We start from the raw sequence: 26,626 nt of genomic DNA, 5'->3' as shown, positions 1-26,626 counted from the left end.
ATTCTGGGAAGAGAGTAAGCTTTCACTTTGGTAAGATGTTGGATTGAATTTCACCTCCACATAAGAGCTGAATATTTGGGGGCAAGCAATATAGTTTTTCAATATGGTTCAAGTTGTGAAAATTGAGGAACCAAACTACAGCTGTATTATTGCTTATCTGGACCTTGACCTAATCCATTGTGAGTAAAAGTTAGAAGCTATCAAGCTTCCTAATTTAACTTGTGAGTATATTCTTATAGAGTAATTAAAAGAAGCTATTCAGTTGAGATGAAAACCTTTATATGCCTAAAAAGAATATGGATCATTATATTAAAAAATAGGACTTGTAATTTTAAGTGAAAGCTTAGTACAGTATCAACAGAAAATCCAGTGTCCAATTATTTAAGGTTAAAAGAGTATATTGAAATTAATAAGGTGCTCATTAATTTGCCCTGTATTATCTGCTTACTTTTCACTTCTTTCTTTTTACATATACTTAAAATTTTAATTATACTCAGTGAAGCAAGTCTATATTAATGGCATGCATCATTATGTGTCTCCATTGTAAACAGCAAAAGTAACTGTTTTGCACATGCACAGCTATAAACCCCAAGTTAAGTTTATAGCAGTCACTCAATATTTATACTAGATGTAATTTGATATGTTTTAAAACTTAAAAGAAATTTACCTTTATAGGGTAAAATAGCTCTGAATAGGCTATTAATCTGAAGTCGTAACTGATTTTTGTTGTGGTTACCAAGATCCAAAGTTTCAGTTACCTTGATTGCTGTATTTTGCCAAACATCTTTTTTTCAATTTGTTCTTTTGTACGAAAATGATGTGATTTACCCACTGTGAGTAGGAAAACTTCAAGTTATTTTTACATCATTAGTAATGAACTTACAATAAGCATTCAACCTCCCACACCAAGACCCCTGGTGATCAATTGAATGCATTAATCGGAGCACCAGCTGAGATTACAGGGTGTAATCTGTGGCTGGGGATCAGAGATTTCTCTGTGTAAATTTAATTTACCCTTATGGAGATCAAAAGCTCATTAACACCTCCTTCTTCCCAACTGAGCTAAAAGCTTGAAGCAATTAGTATTTGAAAGATATTTTCTTTCATTAATATATTTTTTTTCAGGATGTAATCTGTGTTGGTTCCATTTTACGTATTCACATGGTGTATTTTAAAATGAGAAATGCACAGACTGTATCTTTTGTGGGTTTTTTGCTTTGGTGGTTGTTTTAGGTTACTATTCCCCAACAAGTATTTATACAGCAGCTTAAAGGACCACAAAAAAGTAGCATCTAGGTGCTCATTTCATCTGCTTTCCAAATGAAGTGACTAATAACTTTCAAGAGACCTAGATTATTCCCACACGGAAGAAAAAGGGAGAAAACATTTTAAATCAACACAAGAGAGTTTGCCACTTTTCAGTGGGGGAAGACATTGCCTATGAGCTGCTTTAGCCTGAAGGCTGTTGATTAGTTACACAAATGTGTTAAAAATAGAGCTCCTAGCAATGTTTAGCGGGACTAGTGAATGAAAAAGCATAGCTTTTTATATATTTCATCTAAGACATTATGTTATTCTTATCAATTACTATATGCAAGTAAAATGCAAGTCTGTGTGATTATACAGTTTCTTTTATATCCAACCATTATTTATAAAGAAAATATTCATGAACAGAAAGAGATGATAAATGTTTGCGGAAAACAACCAGAGGTTTTTGTTTTGTTTTAGAATGCTGATATAATTTGAAACTCTGATGTATTACTAAATCTCTTTATTATAATAGCATGTTGACAAATTATATTGTGAATGGATAATCTGTAATGTACAAACCACAGATTACGGAAAATTTTGTATAATAAGTTAGCATCATTCTTTCATCAATATCCCTCCTTGGTAGTACGTCTAGTGCTTAGAGGGGTCTATTAACTCTACTGGTCTATTAATGCCTCTTGGAAGACTTGAGATTGTTAGTGAAAAAGATAGTAAATAAACCTACGGTATCTCTAAAAGAGAATGTCCCCATAAATGCCTTAGTACAGACAAATACTTTTGATACCAGTAAAAATGGTCCTGAGGAAGAGAGTAATTGTAATTAGGGCTATTAGAAAGGAAAACTTTTCAACTGTTTTTTTCAATTAATTAATTTATTTTTAATTAATTAATTTGTTTTTGAGTAAGACTAGCCCTGAGCTAACATCCGTGCCCACCTTCCTCTACTTTATATGTGGGATGCCTGCCACAGCATGGCTTGACAAGCTGTGTGTAGGTCAGCAATCGGGATCCAAACTGGTGAACCCTGGGCCGCCAAAGCAGAACGTGCTAACTTAACCACTGTGCCACTGGGCCTGCCCCTCAATTGTTTTTGATAGTCCTTTTTCCTCAAGGTGGAGAATTGTAAAACATGTCTTAGGAAAATAACACATGAACTTTTGCCATCATTTTTTTTTCAGTGAAAATTTATTTTTTCCTGCTTTATTGAGGTGTAGTTGACAAATAAAATTCTATTATTTAAAGTGTATAACATGATTTGATATATATTATGAAAGGATTCCCCCCAACTAGTTAATTAACGCTGTCATCACCTCGTATATTTACCTTTTTTTTTTTTGGTGAGAATATTTAAGTTCTACTCTCATCAAATTTCAGTCATATAGTACAATGTTATCAACTATAGTCACCATGTTTTGCTTTGTTCTTTTAAAGATTGGCCCTGAGCTAAGATCTGTTGCCAATCTTTTCTTTTTTTTTCCTCTTCTTCTCCCCAAAGCCCTCCAGTATGTAGCTGTATATTCTAGTTGTAGGTCCTCCTGGTTTTGCTGTGTGGGATGCTGCCTCGTCATGGCTTGATGAGCAGTGCCGTGTCTGCACCCAGGATCTGAACTGGCAAAACCCTGGGCCGCTGAAGCAGAGTGTGCAAACTTAACCACTCAGCCACAGGGCCAGCCCCCTCACCATGTTGTACATTAGATCCTCAGATATTACTCACCTTGTAACTGAAAGTTTGTACCCTTCTAACAACCTCTTTCTTTTTCCCCAACAGCCAACCCATGGAAACCACATTTTTAACTCTCTGTTTCTATGAGTTTGAGGTGTTTTTTTGAGTATTTTTTCAGATTCCACGTATAAGTGATATCACGAGGAATTTTTCTTTCTCTGCCTGGCTTATGTCACTTAGCATAATGCCCTCAAGGTCCATCCGTGTTGTTGTAAATGACAAGATTTCTTTCTTTCTTAAGGCTGAAAAATATTCCAGGTATGTGTGTGTGTGTATATGTATATATATCATATTTTCTTTATCCATTCACCTGTTGACAGACACTTAGGTTGTTTCCATTCCTTGGCTATTGTGAATAATGTTGCTATGAACATAAGAGTACAGAAATCTCTTTGAAATAATAATTTCATTTCTTTTGGATATATGCCCAGAAGTGGAATAACTGGATCATATGGTGTTCTGTTTTTAATTTCCTAAGGGACTTCCATACTGTTTTCCGTACTGGCTCTACCAGGTTACCTTCCCACCAACAGTGCACAAGGGTTCCCTTTTCTCCACATCCTCCCCAGGATGTGTGATATCTCTTGTCTTTGTGACTATAGCCATCCTAACAGGTATGAGGTAAGATCTCATTGTGGTTTTGATTTGCATTTTCTTGATGACTGATGTTGAGCATCTTTTCATGTGCCTGTGGTTCATTTATATGTCTTTTTGGAAAGATGTCTGTTAAGGTCCATGACTCATTTTTTAACTGAATTATTTATTTATTCACTTTTTTAATTAATTTATTTATTTTGGTGAGGAAAATTCATCCTGAGCTAACATCAGTTGCCAATCTTCCTCTATTTTTTGTATATGGGATCCTCCACAACATGGTTGATGAGTGGAGTAGGTCTGCGTCCAGAATCCAAAACTGTAAGCCTGGGCTGGCGAAGCAGAGCCGGTGACCTTTAACCACTCAGCCATGGGGTTGGCTCCCCTATTCATTCATTTTTTTTCTATTGAAGTCTATGACTTCCTTGTATATTTTGGATAACAACCCTTATCAGATATGTAATTTGCAAATATTTTCTCCCATTTCATAGGTTACCTTTTCGTTTTATTGACAGCTTCCTTTGTCATGCAAAAGCTTTTTAGTTTGATGTAGTCCCACTTGCTGATTTTTTATTTAGTTGTCTTTGCTTTTGTTTCCAAATCCAAAAAATCATTGCCAAGACTAATGTCAAGGAGCGTACCTTCTATGTTTCTTCTAGGAGTTTTAAAATTTTAGGGCTTATGGTCAAGTCTTCAATCCATTTTGGGTTGGTTTTTGTGTCTGATGTAAGATAGAGGTCAGTTTCATTCTTTTGCATTCAGCAATCCAGTGTTCCCAATGCCATTGATTGAAGAGAGAGTATCCTTTCCTCATTGTATATTCTGGTCCCCTTTGTCAAAAATTAATTGACCATGCATTCATGGGTTCATTTCTGGGCTCTCTATTCTGTCCCATTGATTTACGTATCTGGTTTTATGCCAATACTGTTTTGATTACTGTAGCTATATAATATAGTTTGAAATCAGAATGTGTGATGCCCCCAGCTTTGGTCTTCTTTCTCAAGATTGCTTTGGGTGTTAGGGTTTTTTCTGGCTGTTTCTTTAGGTCTTTTAGGATTGTTTTTTTCTATTTCTGTGAAAAGTACCATTAGAATTTAGATAGGAATTGCATTGAATCTGTAGATTGCTTTAGATAGTATGGACATTTTAGCAATGCTAATTCTTCAATCTACAAAACTGAGACATAAGAAATTAAGTAACTCAACCATAGTCACACAACTATTAGGTGGCAGAGTGGGAATCTGATCCTGGTTACTAAGGTGCCAGACCCCTTGCTCTTAAACCACTCTATGATCCTTCCTTGTAAACAGGAAATTATGAAAAGGGGAATATGCGAAGTTTTGAGAAGATCAGAATACCTGAGTGGGAGATTTCAGAAAGTGAGATCGCAGAGGACAAGTTAAACTTTCCTACAATGGGAGTCTTTGACCAAGGAAAGGGTGTTGATCACTTAATCGAAAAAGGTCTAGATGGCCTTCAGCTGCAAGAACTTAGGACCACTAATTACATTGGGAGCAAACTAGTGACATCATGAAGATGCTTTCTTCCTTCAGAAAAGTTGCTAAGATCTAACCTAAGTTTGTTTTCATGATGTGAAGAAGCACCTTTCAGAGACGACTGCTTTCTGCCTTGCTCTGAATTAACCTGAATTCATGTCTCTCTACCCAGGACAACACTTATTCCACCTTATTTCATTCACCTCCTCTGTTGGAATATCCAGGGAGACATATAGTAACACTCAGCTCTTCCTTTTGTGACCCGTGCTTTCAGTATATTAGGTCGAGAATCTCACTGAATAAAACTAAATGTTAAACAACTGGAAAAGCTATGCTTTAGCCACAGTCCTACGGCACAATTTAGGAGAAATTTTACAGCTACAATTTGTTGAAGGCAGACATTGATCTAAATACCTTACAGGTATTATCTCATTTACTTCTCACAATAAACTAATTTATAAAGTAAATACTGCTATATTCCCATTTTAGAGAAGAGAAAATGGATATTTTGGAAGATTAAGTTATTTGACCAAAGTTATACAACTAGTTATTGTCAGCATCAAGATCAAAGTCTTATAAACTATGCTTTATGATAACAACTATAATTAAATTTACTTTTTTTTTTTACAAACTATGCTCTCCAAAATGTAATCTACATATTTTTAATGCAGAAACTTGACTGTAGGCTTATTTTAACACTGGAGCATTAAGTCACAAGAATTTGCATATTTTAAATAAAAGTATTTAGCATATGTATAGTTTTTACTTGAAGGAAGCAGAAATTAACTTTGATCCACATAAGAATATTTAAAATATAACTTTAATCTGATTATTTGGAATAATTTCCTGCTACTGATTCATTTTTCTCTTTTGAATAAAGTAAAATATATGCATAATATAGGGAAGCAACATATTTTTAAAAGCTAGGAAATATTTTATATTAATTTGTCTGAAAGAGCTACATTTTACTTTTTTACCACTTCTTTGACTTGTGTTCAAATAAATTTAGAAATATTTGAAGGCAAAAATTTCACAATACCTACACATAGTATGTACGCAATAAATACTTGCTACATGAGCAATTGATTACATATGATCAATTAGTGTAACCATTGTGTGCCAAGTGATTCCCTAAGGAATTCTAGAAATCAGTTAATATTTTTATTTATTGCACAAGGCAAGGTTTTACTATATCTTACTATATCATTATACTTTGGGTTATTTCTTGTGCTAATCACTAGGGTTGCAAAGATGAAAAGATACAAGAATCCCAGAATATAGCAGGAGATACAAACCAGCAAATCATATCACAGAGACATGTATGAAGTTCAGTGGGGTGATGCTGAAGAGAGTGCCTAAATCTCTAAGGCAGCAAAGGCCATGAAAAGCCTTATAGAAGAGGTAATGCATTTTGAGGTTGAGTAGGAATTTGGCAAGGCCATATAAGACTGAAGGGTACGTATATTTTTTATAGTTGATTATTGTGCATATGTGGAAATTTATGTGGTGGGCTGAAACACTGTGGTAGGCAGAATAATGACATCCCAAAATAAGTTATAATTCCTGGAATTTGTGAATGATACCTTCTACAGCAAAAGGAATTTTAAAGATGAGATTAAGTTAACGATCTTGAGATGAGGGAAATTATCCTGGATTATCCTGAGGAGCCTAAATGTGATCACAAGCATTCTGATCAAAGGGAGGCAGAGCGAGACTTGACTGAAAAAGAGGAGAAGGTGATGTGATGTTGGAAGCAGGGACTGGAAGAGGTGTTTGAAGATGGAGAAGCAGCACAAACCATAGAATATCGGCCACTAGAAGCCGGGAAAGGTAAGGTAATGAATTTTCCTCTCAAAGCCTCTAAAAGGGGCCAGCCTTGCTGATAACTTGACTTTAGCCCAGTGTACCTGATTTCAGCCTTCTGACTCCCAGAAATGTAAGGTAATGGATTTGTATTGTTTTATACCAATAACTCTGTGCTCATTTGTTACAGCAACAATAGTAAACTAATACTAGCATGAACTCTTACCCTGAAATGCCTCCTTTGAATCACAAACCCATACGCTAGCCCCCTGAGGTTATGTTGGACTCATTCATTGGCATCAGAAATTTGATTGATGCTGTTATTCAGATGCTCATCTCACATATTTCATAATCTATATGCACTAAAGTCACTTCTCTTTGTTTCTAGTCTGGAGTGAAAAATGTTTGTCTCCATGATTCAGGAAAGACCACATGGCCCAGGGTGCTTCCTTTGCAAAATCATTAAATTCATACATAACCATTTATTTCTAAGGTCTTAATGAGTCACACGCCTAGATTCGAATTTCAAAAACATAACTTTAGCATCAAGTCAGAAAGATAAAATAATGAATGAGAAATGGTAGGAGGACCAGTGCAAATGAGACTAGGTTTCATATAGGAAAGGTTTGTTCTACCTGATAGCAATAAGGATGCAGAAAAAGACATACTCCAAAGATATTTTGGATCCAGAATCAACAGTCTCTGATTAGATTATTGGGATGTTGCAGTCAAAGATAACTCTGAAATTTATAACTTCATGTGGTAACTGAGCTAGGAAACACATGTGTGGGAACAGGTGTACAGTTTTGAGTATATTTATTTTTAGGTTTCTTTTGGACATCTATTTGGAGATTGATATTTAAAAATTAAAATGGAATGCAGTAGAGATGCCAATGTGCTGATATGGATTTCGAAGATAAGTGAAGCCATCACCCTGGAGGTCTCTAGGCACAGCATGCTCCCCAAGAGCCAGGAAGGAAAGGAAAGAGTTTCAATTCCAGAATCCTAGGAAGCATAAACTGAAAACTCCAAGTTTAGAAGAAGATCCAACGAGAGAGAGTGAAAAAAAAAAAATCTGAAGGGGAAGAGCATAAACAAACAGTGGTGTTGGGGCCGGCCCAGTGGCGCAGCGGTTAAGTGCACACATTCAGCTTCTCGCCCGCCCAGGATTTGCTGGTTCGGATCCTGGGTACGGACATGGCACAGCTTGGCACATCATGCTGTGATAGGTGTCCCACATATAAAGTAGAGGAAGATGGGCACGGATGTTGGCTCAGGGCCAGGCTTCCTCAGCAAAAATAGGAGGACTGGAAGTAGTTAGCTCAGGGCTAATCTTCCTTAAAAAAAAAAAAAAAGGAAATGGTGATGTTGAATCCAAAGGAAGAATTCTTCAGCGAGCTGCATACTCTTGCATATCAGAAAGGGAGATAATAAAAGATGGGTGTTTGCAAAGCAGTGTCGACGTTATCGATGAGATTATAAATTATAAATCTGGAGTGGTTTTTCCCCAAACATTGAGATAATGAGATAAAAAATAAAATGCAATGGGAATATGTGGGTCAAAAAGATATTAACTTGCAGGAATCTATGAAATGCTTAATATGCCTCCCCTTTTCTACTTCAGGGTATTTATTCTAAATTTTATGCTTTTATAATTATATAATAGTAAGTGCATTTAAACCTGACCCTCAATTATTATGAGGCTTAAAAATAACTGTATTAACTTTTTGTAAATTTTTTAAAAAGTTCTCACCCATTTGGGTTCATAGTCCTCATGCGGACTGGTGGGATCTTCTGTCTGCGTCTTATAAATAAAATGCTATTATGGTTCCTGGTTAGAGGCTGGGATGTTTCACTCTCTGGAAAATGAAATTAGAACGGATGAAACATTTTTATATACAGTGGAAACAAGGATACCAGTTGACCTGTGAAATGTGAAGTTTCCAATGCAATCACGGAGAAAAGGACATTTTGGAAAGAAAATGTTATCTACCTTTGAGTGCCCTTTTCACTTTGGTCAAAGTGTCACTTTGGTCATTGCTCCTGAGCAGTAAGATTATTAATTTCCATTTTGATAAAAATATATAGCCAGATTCAAATTTGTATGAAACCAGAAGGCATTCTAAAATTGATATTTTCCTACTTCATATTTCAGAGATAAAGAGATTCTTCATTTTGATCAAAAGACTACAAAAACGACTGTTTTCCCTAAGATTTATGCACATATAAAGTTTAATTCCAATGAACTCTCCTTTTGAACTAAAGATAGTTTTTCTTTCTAACCATAAGTCACTCTATCTTGAGTTGTTATAAAATATTAAATCGATTTTAATTAATCTCCCCTCAGGGTATAAAAATGAGATATTTCTTTTTACATTTTTAACATATTTCTCACAGCAAGCTTTCTATATCCATGTATAATGGACTTGGATCTTGTTTCCAATACGGAATCACAGGGCTCTGAATAGCGAACATTTCTCAACACCATTGTTGTTGACAACATCAACGTTTCTCAACATCCTCCTCACCAATGATTTGGGCAGCAGGAACCTTGGGTTCAGTTAGGGACATATGGTGATTCTCGTGGAAATTTCACCAATTTTTCCATTAAGGCCTTTTTGATGCCCAATTGGCTGGTTAAATGACTTTGGTAAGTGAATTCCTTAAGATATTCAAATGCATACTTTACTGACTTAGAGAATATTGATGGATCCCAAAAGTGTGGGGGGTGAATGAAGAGCGTCTCTCTCTGGCTTCCAAGAAGGTCGTATAGAGATTTTTGGTTTCCTGCTCTGACTCACTTTCTGGTAAGATGATGCACTCTGAATGGGGATGGGTCTGTCTCTACCTATGATGGGGAGGGGTGGCTTCTGGTTTGTTGTGGTGGCTGCTCTCATCGGGTGTTATAGATTCTTTACCTATATGAGGTCATTGGGGAAATAACATAACCTCAGGCTTTTATGTCAAGCAGATCTCTTCAAATGTCAGTAACAGCTCGTGTAAATCTGGGGAAAAAACTACATTTTGTGAACATCAGTTTTGTCATTTTTAAAGGGGGATGGTAGTATTAATGCATAAGTAGTTTTGAGTTTTATGTAACATCGTGGAAATAAAGTGCTTAACACAGTGTTCAGGTCACAGCAGACATTAATAAGTAACAGTTATTCAAATTATATAATTCTATATGTGTTATATATGTTATTACAATGAAAATTATATGTGACTACTGATTTATGGAAATGTAGATCTGACAGTTTGATCACAGGGACCCTCCTATATTTCTCACTATGATATTTTTAATCTTCTAAGCCCAATGCATGGCATATCTGAGGACAAAAACATGCAAAGGCTGTTATGATTAGGTCAGTCAGCTATTTTAATTCTACTGTCACAGACCATAATATAGTATCCTGAAACGCCACTTTATTGATTGCTGACCTTGGGAAGCATTGAAACAGTTTTAAAAAAAAAGATGAAAAAGCAAATAAGAAATGTGCTGACATCTTCAGGTTCGTATCATCTGCTGAGGTCTACGGACAATTAAGCACCGGCTGTATGCCAGAAAAGGCAGTAAGCACTAATATCAAGCTCAGTATTCCACAAATGAAGTCAACATTGAAAATGATCCCTTGAAATTAAAATCCCTTAATGTAATAGCACAGCATGGCCTACCATTGTTCTCAGTTACTAAGGGAATTGACAATCTGCCTCGAGGAAAGAAGGAAGAAAATATTATTGAGCACTTAAAATGAGCTATGTACTTCCATATTATAATATCCCAATTAATTTAATTATTAAAAACTGTTATACGGGGGCCGACCTGGTGGCGCAGCAGTTAAGTGCAATGTTCCACTTCGGCAGCCCAGGTTTCGCCAGTTCGGATCCCGGGTGCAGACATGCCACTGCTTGGGAAGCCATGTTGTGGTAGGCGTCCCACATATAAAGTAGAGGAAGATGGGCACGGATGTTAGCTCAGGGCCAGTCTTTCTCAGCAAAAAGAGGAGTATTGGCAGCAGTTAGCTCAAGGCTAATCTTCCTCAAAAAAAAATGTTATATGATATTTTACCCAGGATTAGAGGAGGTAACAAAACCATAGAAGTCAATGAACTTATCCAAAATGGGACACATCAATGAATAGTATAGCTAGACTACTACCTCCAAGTGCAATATTCTAAGTTGTATGCATTAGAAAATTAACATAATCCAGTTTAAAATATGAATTTCTTATGATTTATTCTATACGCAGAAAATATTTGTAGTCAGTTCATGACTTAGAAAATAAAATCGAATGGCCGGATATTAGAAATAGAGAGTGTTTTGGAGGGAGAGGTAAAATCTCTCAGATCTCTTCTCCTTTTTTTCCTTTTTGTGATTTATTTAAAGAAATTAAGACAATAGGATTTTAAGATATTTACCAAATTTCTAAATGAAGTCTCGTCTCAATAAATAACAAGGCCTTAGAAATTATAAAATGCATTATTAAATAAAATTCCATCATAATTAGTAGTCTAACAAAATTACGCTCCCAATTTTGGATATTCTAAGCAAGTGATTAAATTTTCTTGGCATTAAGTAGTCTATTTAGAGGTTTATGTTCCAAGAGATAAACTTTTCATTTCAATTCTTCCACTAAATCCAATTTGGTGACTTCAGTAATTTTTATCACTGCTGTCCCTGCTTCTCCATTGATAAAATGTTAATAATAATGCCCTATCTCACCAAGAGAATAAATTAGTAAAATACAGTAAAAATTCTTGTGAAAGATCAGATTATCAAAAGTAAAGTAGGTTAGGGTGTTAGCGTAGTCTAAACCTGCTGGATTTAAAATTTCACAAAACTTTTTTTTATTGGAAAACTATTGTGGATAATGTAAAGTATTTCACTGAAGCAGTAATGTAATTTAAATATTCAGTGATGGTATTAAAAGACTTAGCATTGCCTCACTACCGTTCCTTGTTCAGTAAAAGGAGGAGCATCTTTCCTTTATTTTTCAGTCCTCTTTTAAAAAGCACTACTCACAAGTTGAAATTTTTTTAAGGCTAAAGAAAGAAATCCTAATGGAAGAGTAAAACCTCAACTTCTTGGCCTGAAACCATGTAACACTGTTTTTCAGATGGTAAAAGAGGAAACGAGAAAAATGTGATGAACCCTTAATACTATAAGCTCCTCTAACTGAGATGTGGTGGTAATTGCTTTTTATTTTTTTGTGACATCTCCTGGAAATGGTAATGCTTTCAAGTGAGGATCAAAGAGAATGACCTACATAAGAAATAGATTGCAACATGTAGTTACATTTTTCATCCTTTGTAATATGCTTCTTGCATCCATACTTCTAATAAGAAACACAGTATAATGCTCATCATTTTTCTAAAATGAGTTGTCACTGAGGTCAGATGGGATACTTGGAAACTAGAAAAAAATATGACTTGGATCAAGGTGTTAATGCCAATGGATCAGTAGATGGATCATTGTTCACATATCACCATTGTACATTCAAAGGAAATAGGATGTTATGTGTGTTTCTGCATTTTGTATATGTATATATTATGTATGTTTTGTATATGTATGTATTGTCTGTATATATTTCTGAATTGTGTATGTATACATGTACATATATATAAATATATTAAGTATCTATAAATACACAGGTATATGTATATCTATACACACTATATATATGTGTTTGTGCATATATATGCACACATACATCATCTATTTCTGATGCAATATATTTTTGTGTGTTTGTGTGCGTATCATCAGATATAGGCAATTCATTTACATTTTCCTCCCCAAAAGATTCCTTAAAAACAAAGGGTTTAATATAAAGAGAGTTAATAAAATGATAGTGTTTTTAAGCTTATACACACTATACACACTTTACTTTTCTTTCTTTTTTTTTTTTTTTTGGAGGAAGATTAGCCCTGAGCTAACTGCTGCCAATCCTCCTCTTTTTGCTGAGGAAGACTGGTTCTGAGCTAACATCCGTGCCCATCTTCCTCCACTTTATATGTGGGATGCCTACCACAGCATGGCATACCAAGTGCTGCCATGTCCACATCCGGGATCTGAACCGGTGAAACCCAGGCCACCGAAGAGGAATGTGTGCACTTAACTGCTGCGCCACCCGGCCGGCCCCTTATACAGACTTTAATTCACAAAATTTTGTTATTGTTTTTCCAGCTCTAAATTTGGCCAGTCAGAAGGTTTACCTCAAAATATGTGGTTACTGGGATTTTTTTCACGAGGAAAGCTATCTCTTGCTAACCCATCACAAGGCCAAAGTTATGTCATTACTGTTATGTTCCTTAACGTATCAATTTTCTTGGAGAAGTAGAACCTTAAGACATTGTTAGCTAACCTAATGCATCAGGTATTTTCAATGACAAAAGTTGCCAGAGGAGAGCAGAGTTCCATGGAAAGCTTCAGTGTCTAGGAATTGGTAGAATACTTCAGTGGTACCAGGAAAAAGGCTAACCACTTAATTCACAAATTTTCCCAGGGGCTGTGTTGTTTTAATCCTCCTTTCACCAATAAATTAAAAAATAACTGTCACTATCATGTTCCTTAAAAAGTGATGGTGGCCGTCTTCTGATATCATTTGTAAATGTCCTTGATAGCAGAAAAAGGTGAATGAAAAACTATTTAGTAATGGCCCAGGCAGGGTGAATACATTGAAAATAGTCACATTTGTTTTGATTGAAAATGAATCGTGTCCTACAAAGATATCCGAAGTGGTGTTCTGCAGTTAGAGCATGGCCCTTCCTTCAAAGGTAAAATTAATTTCTGCATAGACTCTAGATGTAGCCTTCCACAGTCATTTCAGAGAGCCCAGAATGAGCTGATGGATGTCCGCCAACACGCACTTAACAATTTTGGGACAAGCACAAAGGGCTATAAGGATCCAAAAGGAAATAGAAATGGATTAGTCAATATACCTGCAATAAAAAGAAATGCTTCAATAAAGAGATAGCTGCGTTTTACTTTACATAACAGATTTATCTATTCCACAGAGATTTTGATATATATTTCTTGAATATCTGTTTACTCAATCTTTTTTGTCTTATAATCATGATAAAATTTGATATGTTTCTATTAAAAGAAATATTGTTTACAATATATCAACCTCGGAACAACAAGCCACTGAAATAGCTTAATGAAATGCCTATCTGACGGAACAGGGTTCAAATAAAACACTTTATACATAAACTGTTGAAATAACTTTACTTTCAATTGGAGTCAGTCTTCAGTTTTCAAGGGAAACTGCCCACGTGACAGAACAGTTAGATGAAATGGGCCTGACTTAAGTCCTTCAGCTTCTACTGAACCACCTTCCGAATATTCTACTACCCCAACTTCTGTTCAGGTTCGCACTTTAGTAAAAGCGATACTTTTAGAAATGAACAAATGAATTCAGGCTAAACTCAGGAGATGACGAATATATACAGTTTGCCCAAACTGAAAATGCTCAAGCAAATGTGAAAACGTGCCTCACATTTACAAAAATTATCTATTAAAGAGCCTACAAATTCTGCATTTGCATAATACATAGTGCAAAAGTTCCTTGGTTTATTTATTCCACTTAAAAAAAGAACAAAATAAAAACTAATAGAAAAAAATTTTACCAAAAATTAATGGATTAGAATAAAATAAAGAGTTGCTCAATAAACATGGATTGAATAAACTATTAATTTTTAAATGTTTTAATATCCATGGATTCTATATTATGAACACTCTAAAGAATTTCTATCTGTAATATATGGTATATATTAATGCTTACTTTAATTAAAATGTGACCAGAAGTTTTCTGTGATAAAACCTGTCAAATATAAATAAGAGAAGTGTTAGAATTTCTTAGTATGCTTTTTGTATCCGTGGGACATTTCTTTTTACTTGGGGTTTCTTTTATATTAGGGGTCTTTAGTTTGTATCTGAAGAAATTAGAACTTTTAAATTGAGATAAGGGTACAGATTTGCTGTTTTTATTTTTGATGCTTCCTGTTTTCATTTTGGCAGACAGTGGGAATATTTTTCATGTAACATGTTTGCCAAGAAAAAGCACAATATTCTTTATGCAGACACTAAAATTGGGGCTAAGGAGTAAGAAATCTGTAACTTCTGTGAGAAAAAGTAGAACAGAAATATCCATCCCGCCAAATAACTCTCTCAGAAAGGACTGTACCGACGAGGAAATTACCTTTGGGAATTAGGTTTGGGATTTTGGAGGAGATCATGTTTTTGGTGATCCATCCATATTCTCTTCCTTTAGGAGATAGCTCTGCGAAGAGGAATAGCAGTATCTTTTTTTGGACATAATAGGTATTTTCACATGCACAGAAATGGATATCGTATTTTCTCACAAATGTAGAAAGCCTATTTGCTTTTTGGTTATGTATCTGGATTCTAGACCAGAATGTTAGGGCTAGAATAGATCTTAGACATCATAGAGGTTAGTCTCCTCACATTACAGACAGAAAGCTGAGTCTCAGAGAAATATGACTATATCCAAGATGACTAATCTGTACAGGATACAACCCACAAACAAAGGATGAATTATAGGAAACTCATGTTCAGATATAGCATTTGAAAAAGGTCTTTATGCCCTTGTTGCTCCTCTGGAAACACCTACTGTGATCCTAAGAATTTAATATGGATTTAATTTGAAATCTCATCTCTCCTTCACCATCTGGCCATCTAGAAAATGGTTACAATTGAAATGGGGTGAATGATAAATGATATCAAATACTTCACAACCTATTTTAAGTTATAGGACTATAATTCCTCAAAAGGTTGTTATAAGAAAAACAAATGGCTTATGTGGCCAACAGAACTCTTATATATGGTATTATAGTTTCATAATTCAAAATAAGCTTAATTGTTATTTGATGTAACACAAAGTTCAAGAATAAAAATCAGGGCCAGCCTGGTGGCGCAGTGGTTAAGTTTGCACGTTCTGCCTCGGCGGCCTGAGGTTTGCTGCTTCAGATGCCAGGCGCGGACATGGCACCACTTGGCAAGCCATGCTGTGGTAGGCATCCCACATAGAAAGTAGGGAAGATGGGCATGGACATAAGCTCAGGGCCAGTCTTCCTCAGCAAAAAGAGGAAGATTGGCAGCAGATGTTAGCTCAGGGCTAATCTTCCTCCAAGAAAAAAAAAAAGAAAAGAATAAAAATCATTCTTATCTATTATTTATTCTTCAGTTTTAGGCTCATAAAATTGCCTGAAGAAGAGATTTGCCTCCTACCAAGCCAGCATGATTACATGTGATGTTAGTCACCTGGAATATTCTAATTGGCCTTTACAGCACGTATATCAGCAGTCTCCTTAGCAGTGAGAGTTCATAGCTGTCTTTTCAAAAATATGTGTGTACATATATATTTACTTTAGGCACACAACAGATGCACATTTTATTCTGTGACCAGAGCTGGAATCTGAGAAAGGCTATTCTTTTTCCAAAAAAGACTAAGCTTAAGGTTCTCATTCGAAAATAGAAAATATTTTATCAAGTTTGTGTTGGGCTTGTTTCTCTATTTCTAAGATTGGTTGTTTGCCTATTTGCTTTTCTTAAGAAAGCCCCAGGTCAAGAGGAAAGAAAACACTCATAACATTTGTAGTATCCTCTTCAACTCTTTATGTCCAAAATCTGAAAATCTAGAGTTGTCACCAATTAGGCGAAGCTGAGTTACTCCAGCTTGCTCACTGACACCATGGAATAGTTGACTGGAAGGAAAGCCCTGAGTGTGCTGCCCAGCAGCTCCTCACTCAGTCAAGGGCCTTGGAACTCCAGGGTCTGAGGGTGAGCATTTCAGCACCCATGCTGATTGATAGAAATAGTGCTTGAAAACTAACACTACTGCCCAGAACATGATTATAGAGCACATTTTGAAAAATTGCATTTAAGTTCAGTAGCACATTGTATGTGGATATGTAACTTTTTCCATTATTTTTGGAGAAATTATATTTGAAAATACTATACTGGGATTTAAAAACAAATGTGTCTAATTTTTCTTTCATTTTTTTCCCTCTCTTTGCATGCATGTCCTACTATATAAATTACTAATCATTTAGTGTTAATATTAATCTAAAGTAGTTAGTAAAGTAATTTATATACACGCATTTAACTCGTGACATGATGATCAAAGCAAAAAGCAATTTAATCTGTAATGTGCAGATGGGGACAAAGTCACTAAGATATTGCATTTCTGCTCCATCACCAGCCATGATCGGAGGCCCTGGATGAAAACATAACAAGCCTTTAATGTCTTTCCCTTCTTTTGATTTTTAATTTAAAGAAATACAATCTAAAATAAGAATAAGTCACCACATGTCAGATTTATTCTTTTTCCCTGAAAAATTATATATTCTGGACAACGAATCATAACCTAGTTTTTTCTTCAGTAAGGAACAATGACAATCAACAAGACATATATTTTAAATGTTTCAGCTTCTTTTGGCCCATTGTTTTAAAAAACGTATCAATGTAATATAGCCAACAAATTTTCTTTCTTTTCCTTGTTAGCTTTGCCCAAATTTCACATCATTGTTTTTATAATTCAATCCTAGTTTAACTTTTTTCTGTTTTAAGATAGAGATAAATTTATTCAAAGCATATTTCTTTGATTTTCTTTTTGAAATATTTTTCTAGGCTAATCATAGGTAGTGAGTATGTGCGTGTTTGTGTACACACACATATCCATGGTTATTTGAAATAGAAAGCACAACAAAGACCACCTTGATGATCCTTCTAATTTGATATTTAAAGAGAGTGGACTTCATAGGGATTAAATGAATTGTTCATGTTTTGAAGCACTGTTAGATATATAATTATAGTCTCAGGTTCCAAATGTCCCTCTTCCTAGCAAGCAATTATGAAGATCCCAAAGACACAAATTTGAAATAGCTGTCAGTCAACCACAGTGAATTGAATTATGCCAAAGACTTTAAAGAACCCTCTGGAGTAATAGAAAAGGGTCAACATGTCTGGTTCTCCATTGAATTATTCTGATACGGTTTTTACATTGAGTAGCATAAAAAACACATCAGGATTTTCTTTAAAAAGGCTCATCATCAAGCTTCTAATACTGCAACACCTTGTAAAATGCATCCAAGTTCTAAACCCACCATCTATTCATCTAAGGTTCTGCAGACACTTAACTCAAAATTGTAGAGATCACGCCTAATAGCCTACTTGTACGCCCAGCTGATGTATTATAGATCTAGGAGTTCTGTGGGAAGTTCTCTAGGAATGTTATGTCTGGCTGCCTTTTATCTGAATTTATTATGTCTAGCAGTGCTGTGCAGAAGTCCATAAATGAGTAGATAACTATTACACTTTTGAGATATATACATCTCAAGGGGTATCCACCAGCTGGAATTTCTCCAAATTTTACTTTGACAAAAAATGGCCTCAATTGCTTAGGTCTGGCCTCTGAATTGTGGCTGTCTTGGCAGTCTAAAAAGTATTGCAATTTGGTGAACAAATCATATACAAGGGAAGTTTAAAATGGCATTGAATTAAAGCAGGGTTAATATTAGTATAAAGACAGTTGGAAGAGTGGAGCTATAAAGCTCCTTTAGATTTTTCACTTTAACAACCTATTTTCAAGGATGGCAAGCCAAGCTAATAAACTTGTCCCTAAACTAAAACCTGGAGAGTTATTACAGATGTCAGACTGGAAACGATGTTTGTTGACCGCCTTTGAAAATATCAACCTGCTCCCTTTAATGGTAAGAGGGTCTAGTGCACAGAGTAGGTAGGTCTTAGAGGATTTGTTTAAAAATTAGAGAGTGTGGATCTACCTTCCTGATTAAATCCTGAGACATAAAAACAAAGTACAAAATGAGAGAGTTTTCTAATTTCTTACAAAATAACAAAAAATGTACACATATCAGAGTATTGGAGAGTAAGGTTTTCATATATTTTAAAAATTTTTTAAAGTATGTTGGCATACTGGTGGGTTTGTACATATGTATATTATATATTAATGATAATAGATTTAAATTAAAATAGTATCAAAATGAATCAAAGGATCAATGATACACTTTTCAAGTCTCTCACATAACCTTCCGTTAACCTAAAATTGCTGAGAACATAAATATACTGAGACAGAAAGAAGATAATATAGTCAGTGGATTTTAGAAGAGAATCTCACAAAACTTTGACTGAATATATTTTCTAAAATTGTTTCTTTTAAAAACAGATTCTTGAGGGGCCAGCCCTGTGCCAAATTGGTTAATTTCATACTCTCTGCTTCAGTGGCATGGGGTTCACCAATTGGGACCCTGGACAGGGACCTACACACCTCTCATCAAGCCATCCTGTGGCAGCATCACACATAGAAGAACTGGAATGATTCATAACTAGGATAAAGAGCTATGTGCTGGGGCTTTGGGGAGAAAAAAAAGAAGAAGAAGATTGGCAACAGATGTTAGCTCAGGGCCAATCTTCCTCACCAAAAAGCATCCTTTAAAAAAAATAACAGTTTCTTGAAAAGCTGTGCAGCAATGATTGTTGGAAAATTCTTCATGTTCAGTTGAAATTGTATCCTTAGTCCTCCCTTACTCTCGAAGTAGCACAAAATAGCTTTGTTTATCCCCTACCACCATTTTGTAATTGCTCGTTTTCAAGTGTGGTATCTACTAGTCCTTCCAGTTAAGGTGAGTAAAAGGAAAAAATTGAAATTTGCAGATATTTGAAAGGTAATGCCTGACCCAATGGACATCTAATTTGGAATTCTGATTTTACAACTCTGTAGGAAGTCAATAAACTTTAGAATGATCATGTTACCTTAGAAAACAGGTCCTATTTAGAACTTCTGTTCTCCTACACACTAACATTGTGCTCTTGCTTAGTCTACTTAACTCTAGCTCCTATTTCCTGATCTGTGAAATGGGGTTTCTCACCTTTCATGACACATACTTTGTGAGAGCAAAAGAAATGATGAATGTAAATTTTTTTTCAGAGCCCAATACAAGCTAATGATGAACTATTATTTTTATTGTAAAAAAATTGTGTAAATTCCTATGAATATAGCTATGGATAAAATTCCATGAGAAATGTAAACTCTGCTACTGGTTAATTCCACATTTTTTTTTGAGAGGTTATATATCTTACAAGTGAGAGTATATATAAACCACGCTGAAATTACTTTCATTGTTTAAAAGGTAACGTGAATTGAAGGGAATTGTATTTAGATTGCTATGTGAAGAACCAAGGGAATGCATGTAAGAGTGCCTTTGTTAATTCAGAGGACCTTCAGGCATACTGATTAACTTAATCAGTACAGAGTCAAAAACTGGTTAAAGTCTTACTATGTACTCGATCTGGAATTGTATGAAGCAAGTACTGATTCTACTAAAGCACAGAGGATTTCTCTCGTTCAAAGTTATCATATGGCTACTATGTGTGAAGTGAGATTTCATTTAACTTTAGAACCCATGTATTCCAGTTGCTGTGGCTGCATTACAAAGTACCCCCAAGACTTTAATAGCTTAAGACAATGATCACATTTATTTTGCTCACGCGTCTGCAGCGTTGGCATGGTTTGACCACTATACCCTGCCTCTGCTCTACAGTGCATCAGATGGGGTGGCTTGAAGACTCGGTCAACTCAGTCAGCTGGAGCAGCTGGAACCAACTGAAGCCTTGCTCGCTCTTAAATCTGGTACCTGCACTGTGAAGGCTCAAGCAGCTGGAGACCTCAGACATGTCTTTCTGTCTCTAGACATGGACAGATGAATCTCTCCATTTGGACTAATTGATGTAAATGTTGCTGCTTCCCTTCTCCAGAGATGTGCCCTCAGGTGACACTTCACCACCCCAGTGGCTGAGTGAGTCAGGGGTACAAGGCTGTCCCTGTTACCCCAAGGGGGATAACTCTCCAATGTGTTTAGCCCCAGAGCCCTTCCCTTGAGAATCAGGCCAAGGCTGGACCAAATTTGAGAACACATCCTTGCTTGTTCTCTTCTCCTTCACTATCTGACTTCTTACAGGTTTGCCCAAATGAGCATTTCCTCAATTAATTAGAATTAATTAGAAGCTCCTAAACACCTGTCTTGGACTCTCCCCCTAGGAAATCCAGCCTAAGATATAGGGTGAAAGTGCAGGTAAAAAAAATCAAGAAAAATTCCTTATTAGAATAAATAAAGCAACAGACAACTTTTCTCTTTGGTAGTCTTTTGAGAGTATTATATTGACTCTTCGCTAATATTAATTAATTCGGTCTGGAGATATAATTCTCGGGATTTTCCAAGGTTCCATTACAGCCTGCTCTTCACAATGTGTGACATTGCTTTTGTTGAGATCTGTGTCCGAAAAGTCCAGGTACCTGATTATTTCTTGTACAACTTGTCTGTATGGGAGAATTAAGTTGCATTTTATTCTAGCCTCCCTTTTCACATATGAAGCAGAAGACACACTTTTTAACAAAAACTCCCTTATCTGTCTCAGCATCATCAACAGTTGTTGTTAGAGATTCACACTAAGCATGCATTTAGATAGCTTTCTGTGGACTCTGTGCCTTTACCTTTAAAGTAGAGGCTAAACGTATATTATTGCACAATATCAAATAATATTGGATGATTCATATAGACTTTTAAACAAAAATTGAAGAATTTAGAAAATTAAGTTTTCTAAATGTGCAATAGATACATTCTCTGCATTTACAGAATCTTGAAAATATTTCTCAGAAAGAACAGGCAAGAAGAAAAGCAAAGTTGAGTCAACATAGATTTAGATAATAGTATATAATTCCATCTATATTTTACTCAGGGGAAATTTTTAAGCTGATGAAGCTTTTCTTCAAAGATCTCTTAACTCCTGATTCCTTTTATGCTCTGGCTCATTCCAATGCTTACATCGGCCAGGCCAGGAAGCCAGCCACTCCTCCGACCCCAGGATGCTGTACACATTCATAGCAAGACGCTTCAAGAAGGCACTAGCCCACTTAATCTCCTTTTTTTTTTTTTTTTTTTGTATCAAGCATCATTGTTTCAAAATAACTATTCCCTGCCAGTTGTTAGATAAAGATGTATTTTGTGTAAAATGTACTTTAAACCACACTTTTCTTAAGAGAGTGAAAGCAAAAGAAGAAAGCTAGTGATTAATGACATCCATAAAACCTGAATGACAGTATTTTAATCCTTCACGTTAGACTCATATTGTGAACAGTAATTTCTTAACTCACAAAATAGATTTCATCAATGACAGTATTTTAAATCTCCCAGTTGTGTTTGCACTTTGAAAGAATATTTTCTTAACTCATAAAGCCGACTAAATCAGGAATTTGGGCCAAAAATCTTTTTATGAAAGTGCTCCTACACTTTTCGTTTTTGTTTATAGTTTTATTTGAAGAGAGAAAGATTTGGGGGAAAATATGATGTGAAAGTCACAGAGCGCAAAACTTTTTACTGTTTTAAAATAAATGCAATAAATAAAAATAAGTGAAAATTACCCTCAGACAAAAAAAGGAGAATAGACTCATAAGTTAATGTTAAGAGTATGGTTTAGGAGCAGAAATGTTGGCAGTTAATGAAAGGTCTCTTATATACTGCTCCAAAAATAATCTGGTAAATGAACAGGATTCCAGGAATTAGAAATGAGAGGGCTAGGGGTGAGGGTAGGAAAACCAGGCCCGTGGAGGGGTGGGATTAGATCCACAGCAAATCTGGAGCGGTTTGGCAATTCTGGAGATGTTTTTGATTGTCACAATTTGGGGGCGAGGGGGGGCACTAGTTGCATCTAGTGGGGAGACACCAGAGATGCTTTAAAAATCCTACCAGGCACAGGACAAGCCCTGTCAGCAAAGAATTATCTGGCCTCAAATGTCAATAGTGCCGAGACTGAGAAACCTGTTCTGGGCTAAAGTCTTTCTTTCCCACCAACAAAAACATTATGACCAAGGAAAGTTATTATATACAGAAAAGTAAAAGTCACTAATATTTTCCTTCTATTTCTGTTCTGTTCACTTAGCTGTACACCTAATTAGATCCTGAACTTTGGGGGCATTCAGATATGGGATCCTCAAAGTGAGCCAAATGATTTCAAAAACAGGCATCAATTGTATTAAACATTTGGCAGATTTCTGTACCCGTTATCATGGCATTGCTGTGTTCCGGTGGGGGACAACTTGCCCCATCATTTCTGTTCTAGGGGAGACTTTTCTGGGAAGCCAATTGTATAGCTCTAATAGCCTCAGGGTGGCCCCTTGGAGGATGGCAGTGTGACTAGACCAATATATCTCCTCCCAGGTTAGCTTTGCCTCTGGGCCCTTCATTACTGTTTCTATGTCCTGTAAGGTGGGTATGAGTACAATTTTTAAGGATCCCCCAGAAGAGTAACTTTGGGTAGCAATTTCTCTCATTTATTTCCTAAATTCTTATTAATGATGGTCTTGGTTGGTCCAGGAAATTTTGTAATAGCTGTAAGCAGGGAGTTGTCAATTTGAGAGGAGAAACTCTTGTGCAGGGAGCAGTTAGATTTCCCCATGCGATCAAATATATTTTTCATAAGAATTGTCTTTGCTGTAACACCCAAGAGCTATGATTGCTGTAGGCAGACAGTGGTGCAATTTTTGTAGAGCCCGCTCCCACTAGGGTTGTAGAAAACTTGCAGTTAGTATAGTGAGAAGGTTAGGTTAGTGAAGAATTCCCAAGATGTTGCAGTCCGTGATTTTTTTAGACATCCTCTGGCCCAGGTACTATTATGTTGTATACATTGCCTTCCTTGTATAGATTGGTAAATGGCCAGGGAAGAGGTCCATGGTAAAGTGCCTGTGGCCAATTGGTTAGTACGATGTCTTTCCAGCTCAATAAATGAGGTTTATACTGGAGAGGGAGAAAGATCATTGTAATTAATAAGAAAAGAGGCCAATATTTGTAACATTGTTAGCCAGATTTATATTTATCATCATGCCAGGGATTAGGAAGAGCTACAATTTTATCTCTATAATCCTGTATTATTTGTTGGTATTGACTCTGGATTACGGAATTTTTAATTTGATTGTACCAATCGTGAGCCTTCTGGTTGTAATATTGGGCATTCTCTTTGGGCATTCCTTAAATGAGACTTGACATATCGTGGCCCTTTGCTCTACTCTTTTGATGCACTCGTTAATAATAGTGGATTATGTCTGATTTGAAGTGAGACTTAGCCCACAGTGTTTAGAAGACATTTAGGAGACACACTCTTATCTTAGAGTCTGGATTTGCAGGAATAGGTGTTGCCGGTAGTGGTAAACCTAGAAGGAAGTGTGCTAGCCTCAGTGTTGATGTATGTGGTCATGTTCTCAGGATGGATCAACCCAATTAATCGACAGAGTTGTTCCCATTGTCTCCAGTCTGACCCATGTTGTGTGTCTCCATGTGACGTGAATGTAGTGTGTTGTTTCCAGACTCACCTTGTCAGTAGTAGGATATAAATTACCAGGGCTAGAGTGATCCTTACCAGTCGACACTGGTGAGTGTGAGGAGACCGTTTTAGGTAAGGAAGGGGCACAGCAACAGAGTAGGCATTAATGTCAGAGATCATCTATGGCCAGCAGTAGAGGATCTGATTGTCCCCGGGAATGCTGTTACACAGTCCAGGGATGATTAGTTCCATTTCCTGGGTGTTGGGAGCAGGTCCAGGTTTGTTCCACAGTGTCCTTAGTTGAGAAAACTACCTGCTTGGGCGGCAGATGAGAACACCTCTCTCCAGATAGGGGTGGGTGGTTTGTTTGGCTTATGCTGGATGATGAGAGGATGCAGGCTGAGGATGGTCCCAGAGTTGGTGGTCCATATCAGGTTCTCATTAGGATCAAGGGGGAAGTGTCTAGGCTCTGGATTTTCTGTGAGGGAAAAAGGAAAGGTGAATTTATCAGGCGGTTGTTCCTTTGCTGAGGGAAACAATGTTACCAGTTCTCATGTGTGTGAAAACTGGTGATTAAATGTGTCTGGTGTGTGTATAAATATCAGCAGATAATGTAGTATCTCTATTTGTGGTCTCTTCACTTATTGTTCATTTAGATATTGTGTAGTTGTGTCATGGGGGGGGTGTGTGTATATTTAATGTAATCAGAATTATGAGCAATATTTTTGACCATTTGGGGGGCCATTGTGACCGCTAATATCTCTCAATAGCCCTTGTTTTAAAAGCTCATTATATCTTTCTACGATATCTACTACCTACACACCAGACACATTGTTGTTTTTTTTTTTTAATCTCTCCAATCATGCTACTGTAGCATGACTGGATAGATTAAAAAAAACAAGCAATGTTATTTCATAATGCCCATTATTGTGTTTACTTTGTGGTAAAGGGGAGCCTTGATCTGATTGTATGACTTGTGGCACCCTCAAAGGCTATACAACTGTTTTGTTAATGCCTCAATATTAGCAGTGGTTGACACCTTGCAAGAGGCAGCTAATAGAAGAGCTTTGTAGGTATCCATCATTGTTAAGTGATATTTAATGACTCCTTCCACTGCAGGGAGAGGCCCAGCGAAATCAGTTTGCCAGCTCTGATGTAGCCCTGCTCCTCTGTAAATTGCTCCTCCCATGAAGTAAGCCCAGTCTATATTTCTGGCATGTAGTGCAGCTCCTAATGGTTTTGTATAAAGTGTCTCTTTGCTGGGTTGACTCTTCTATTAACAACCCATTTTCATAACCTCATGATGCCCCAAAGCCTTGATCTGCCATATACCGACCAATCAAAAGGCTAGGGAGGTTCATGTCAAAGTTTGGAGGACTCTCTTTTTCTTTCAAGAGGCTTTCCTGCTTTAGTGGTTTGGTTAGCTTGTCAGCTTTGGCTTTCTATCGTGCCTCCCATGTGTCTTGTACAGTGTGAGCCAAAGTATGAGGTGAGTGAGAGCCAATATAGTCACTTTTTCTCACACCAACTTACCCAATTATTTCAGTCTTGTATTTTCCAGCCCTGATTTTGCCAACCAAGGAGTGTCAACCAAGTATTTTGATCATTAGCCAGCAACCAGAAGTCAGTAAAACTATAGATCTGAGAAAGACGTTTTTATCAAGGGTATACTCTATTTCCAGGAGTATTGTACACAGTTCAGCCCATTGAGCACTTTGGTCTATTCCCTGTAATGGAAATTGAAGTGTTTGAATAAGGGTGATAGGCTGTGGTTGTCCATTCTCTGGCTCCCTTCTACCCCAGGCTCGCTCCACTGCTTTTCTTGTTTTGATTGTGCTGACCATCCTCCCTCTGGTCCCCGTTGAGCAAGAAGCAGAGGCATTTCAGGGGTTTTTGCCAAGTTAACTTCAATGACAGAGTATGTGGCTATTTCCTCAAGAAGTTGGGAAACTCCAGTAGGACCTAGTTTACCTAGATCCTGGATATATCATTTCTATTTTATTAGGGACGCCTCTGTTTCCAACCCAATTTCACAAGGAGCTTTTTCCATTACCCAGTGCAAAATAGGAATCTCAGTCCCTAGGGCAATTGACTCTGCCCAGGAACAGATTCTGCTTTGATAACGCCCAGTACACCACCAGGTATTGCTTCTCTAGTGGTAAATATGCTTGGGCTGAGTCTGGGAGCCACTTTCACCAAAAGCTCCCAGAAGCAAGTTTGGGGTTGGTCAAAAACTCTAATTGTAAATCCTGTCCTCAAGGCACTAGTGGAAGAACAGAAGAAATAGCCTCCTTCAGTTTATCCAGGGTGTGTTTTCAATCAGGTCCCCACTGAAAAGTGGAAGACTTATGAGCGACTTGCTAAACGGGGGCCTCCAAGTTTTAGAGGTGAA

The sequence above is a fragment of the Equus caballus genome, chromosome 2, assembly GCF_041296265.1.
Source record: "Equus caballus isolate H_3958 breed thoroughbred chromosome 2, TB-T2T, whole genome shotgun sequence".
NCBI lineage: Eukaryota > Metazoa > Chordata > Mammalia > Perissodactyla > Equidae > Equus > Equus caballus.
This window is presented reverse-complemented; position numbering follows the sequence as displayed.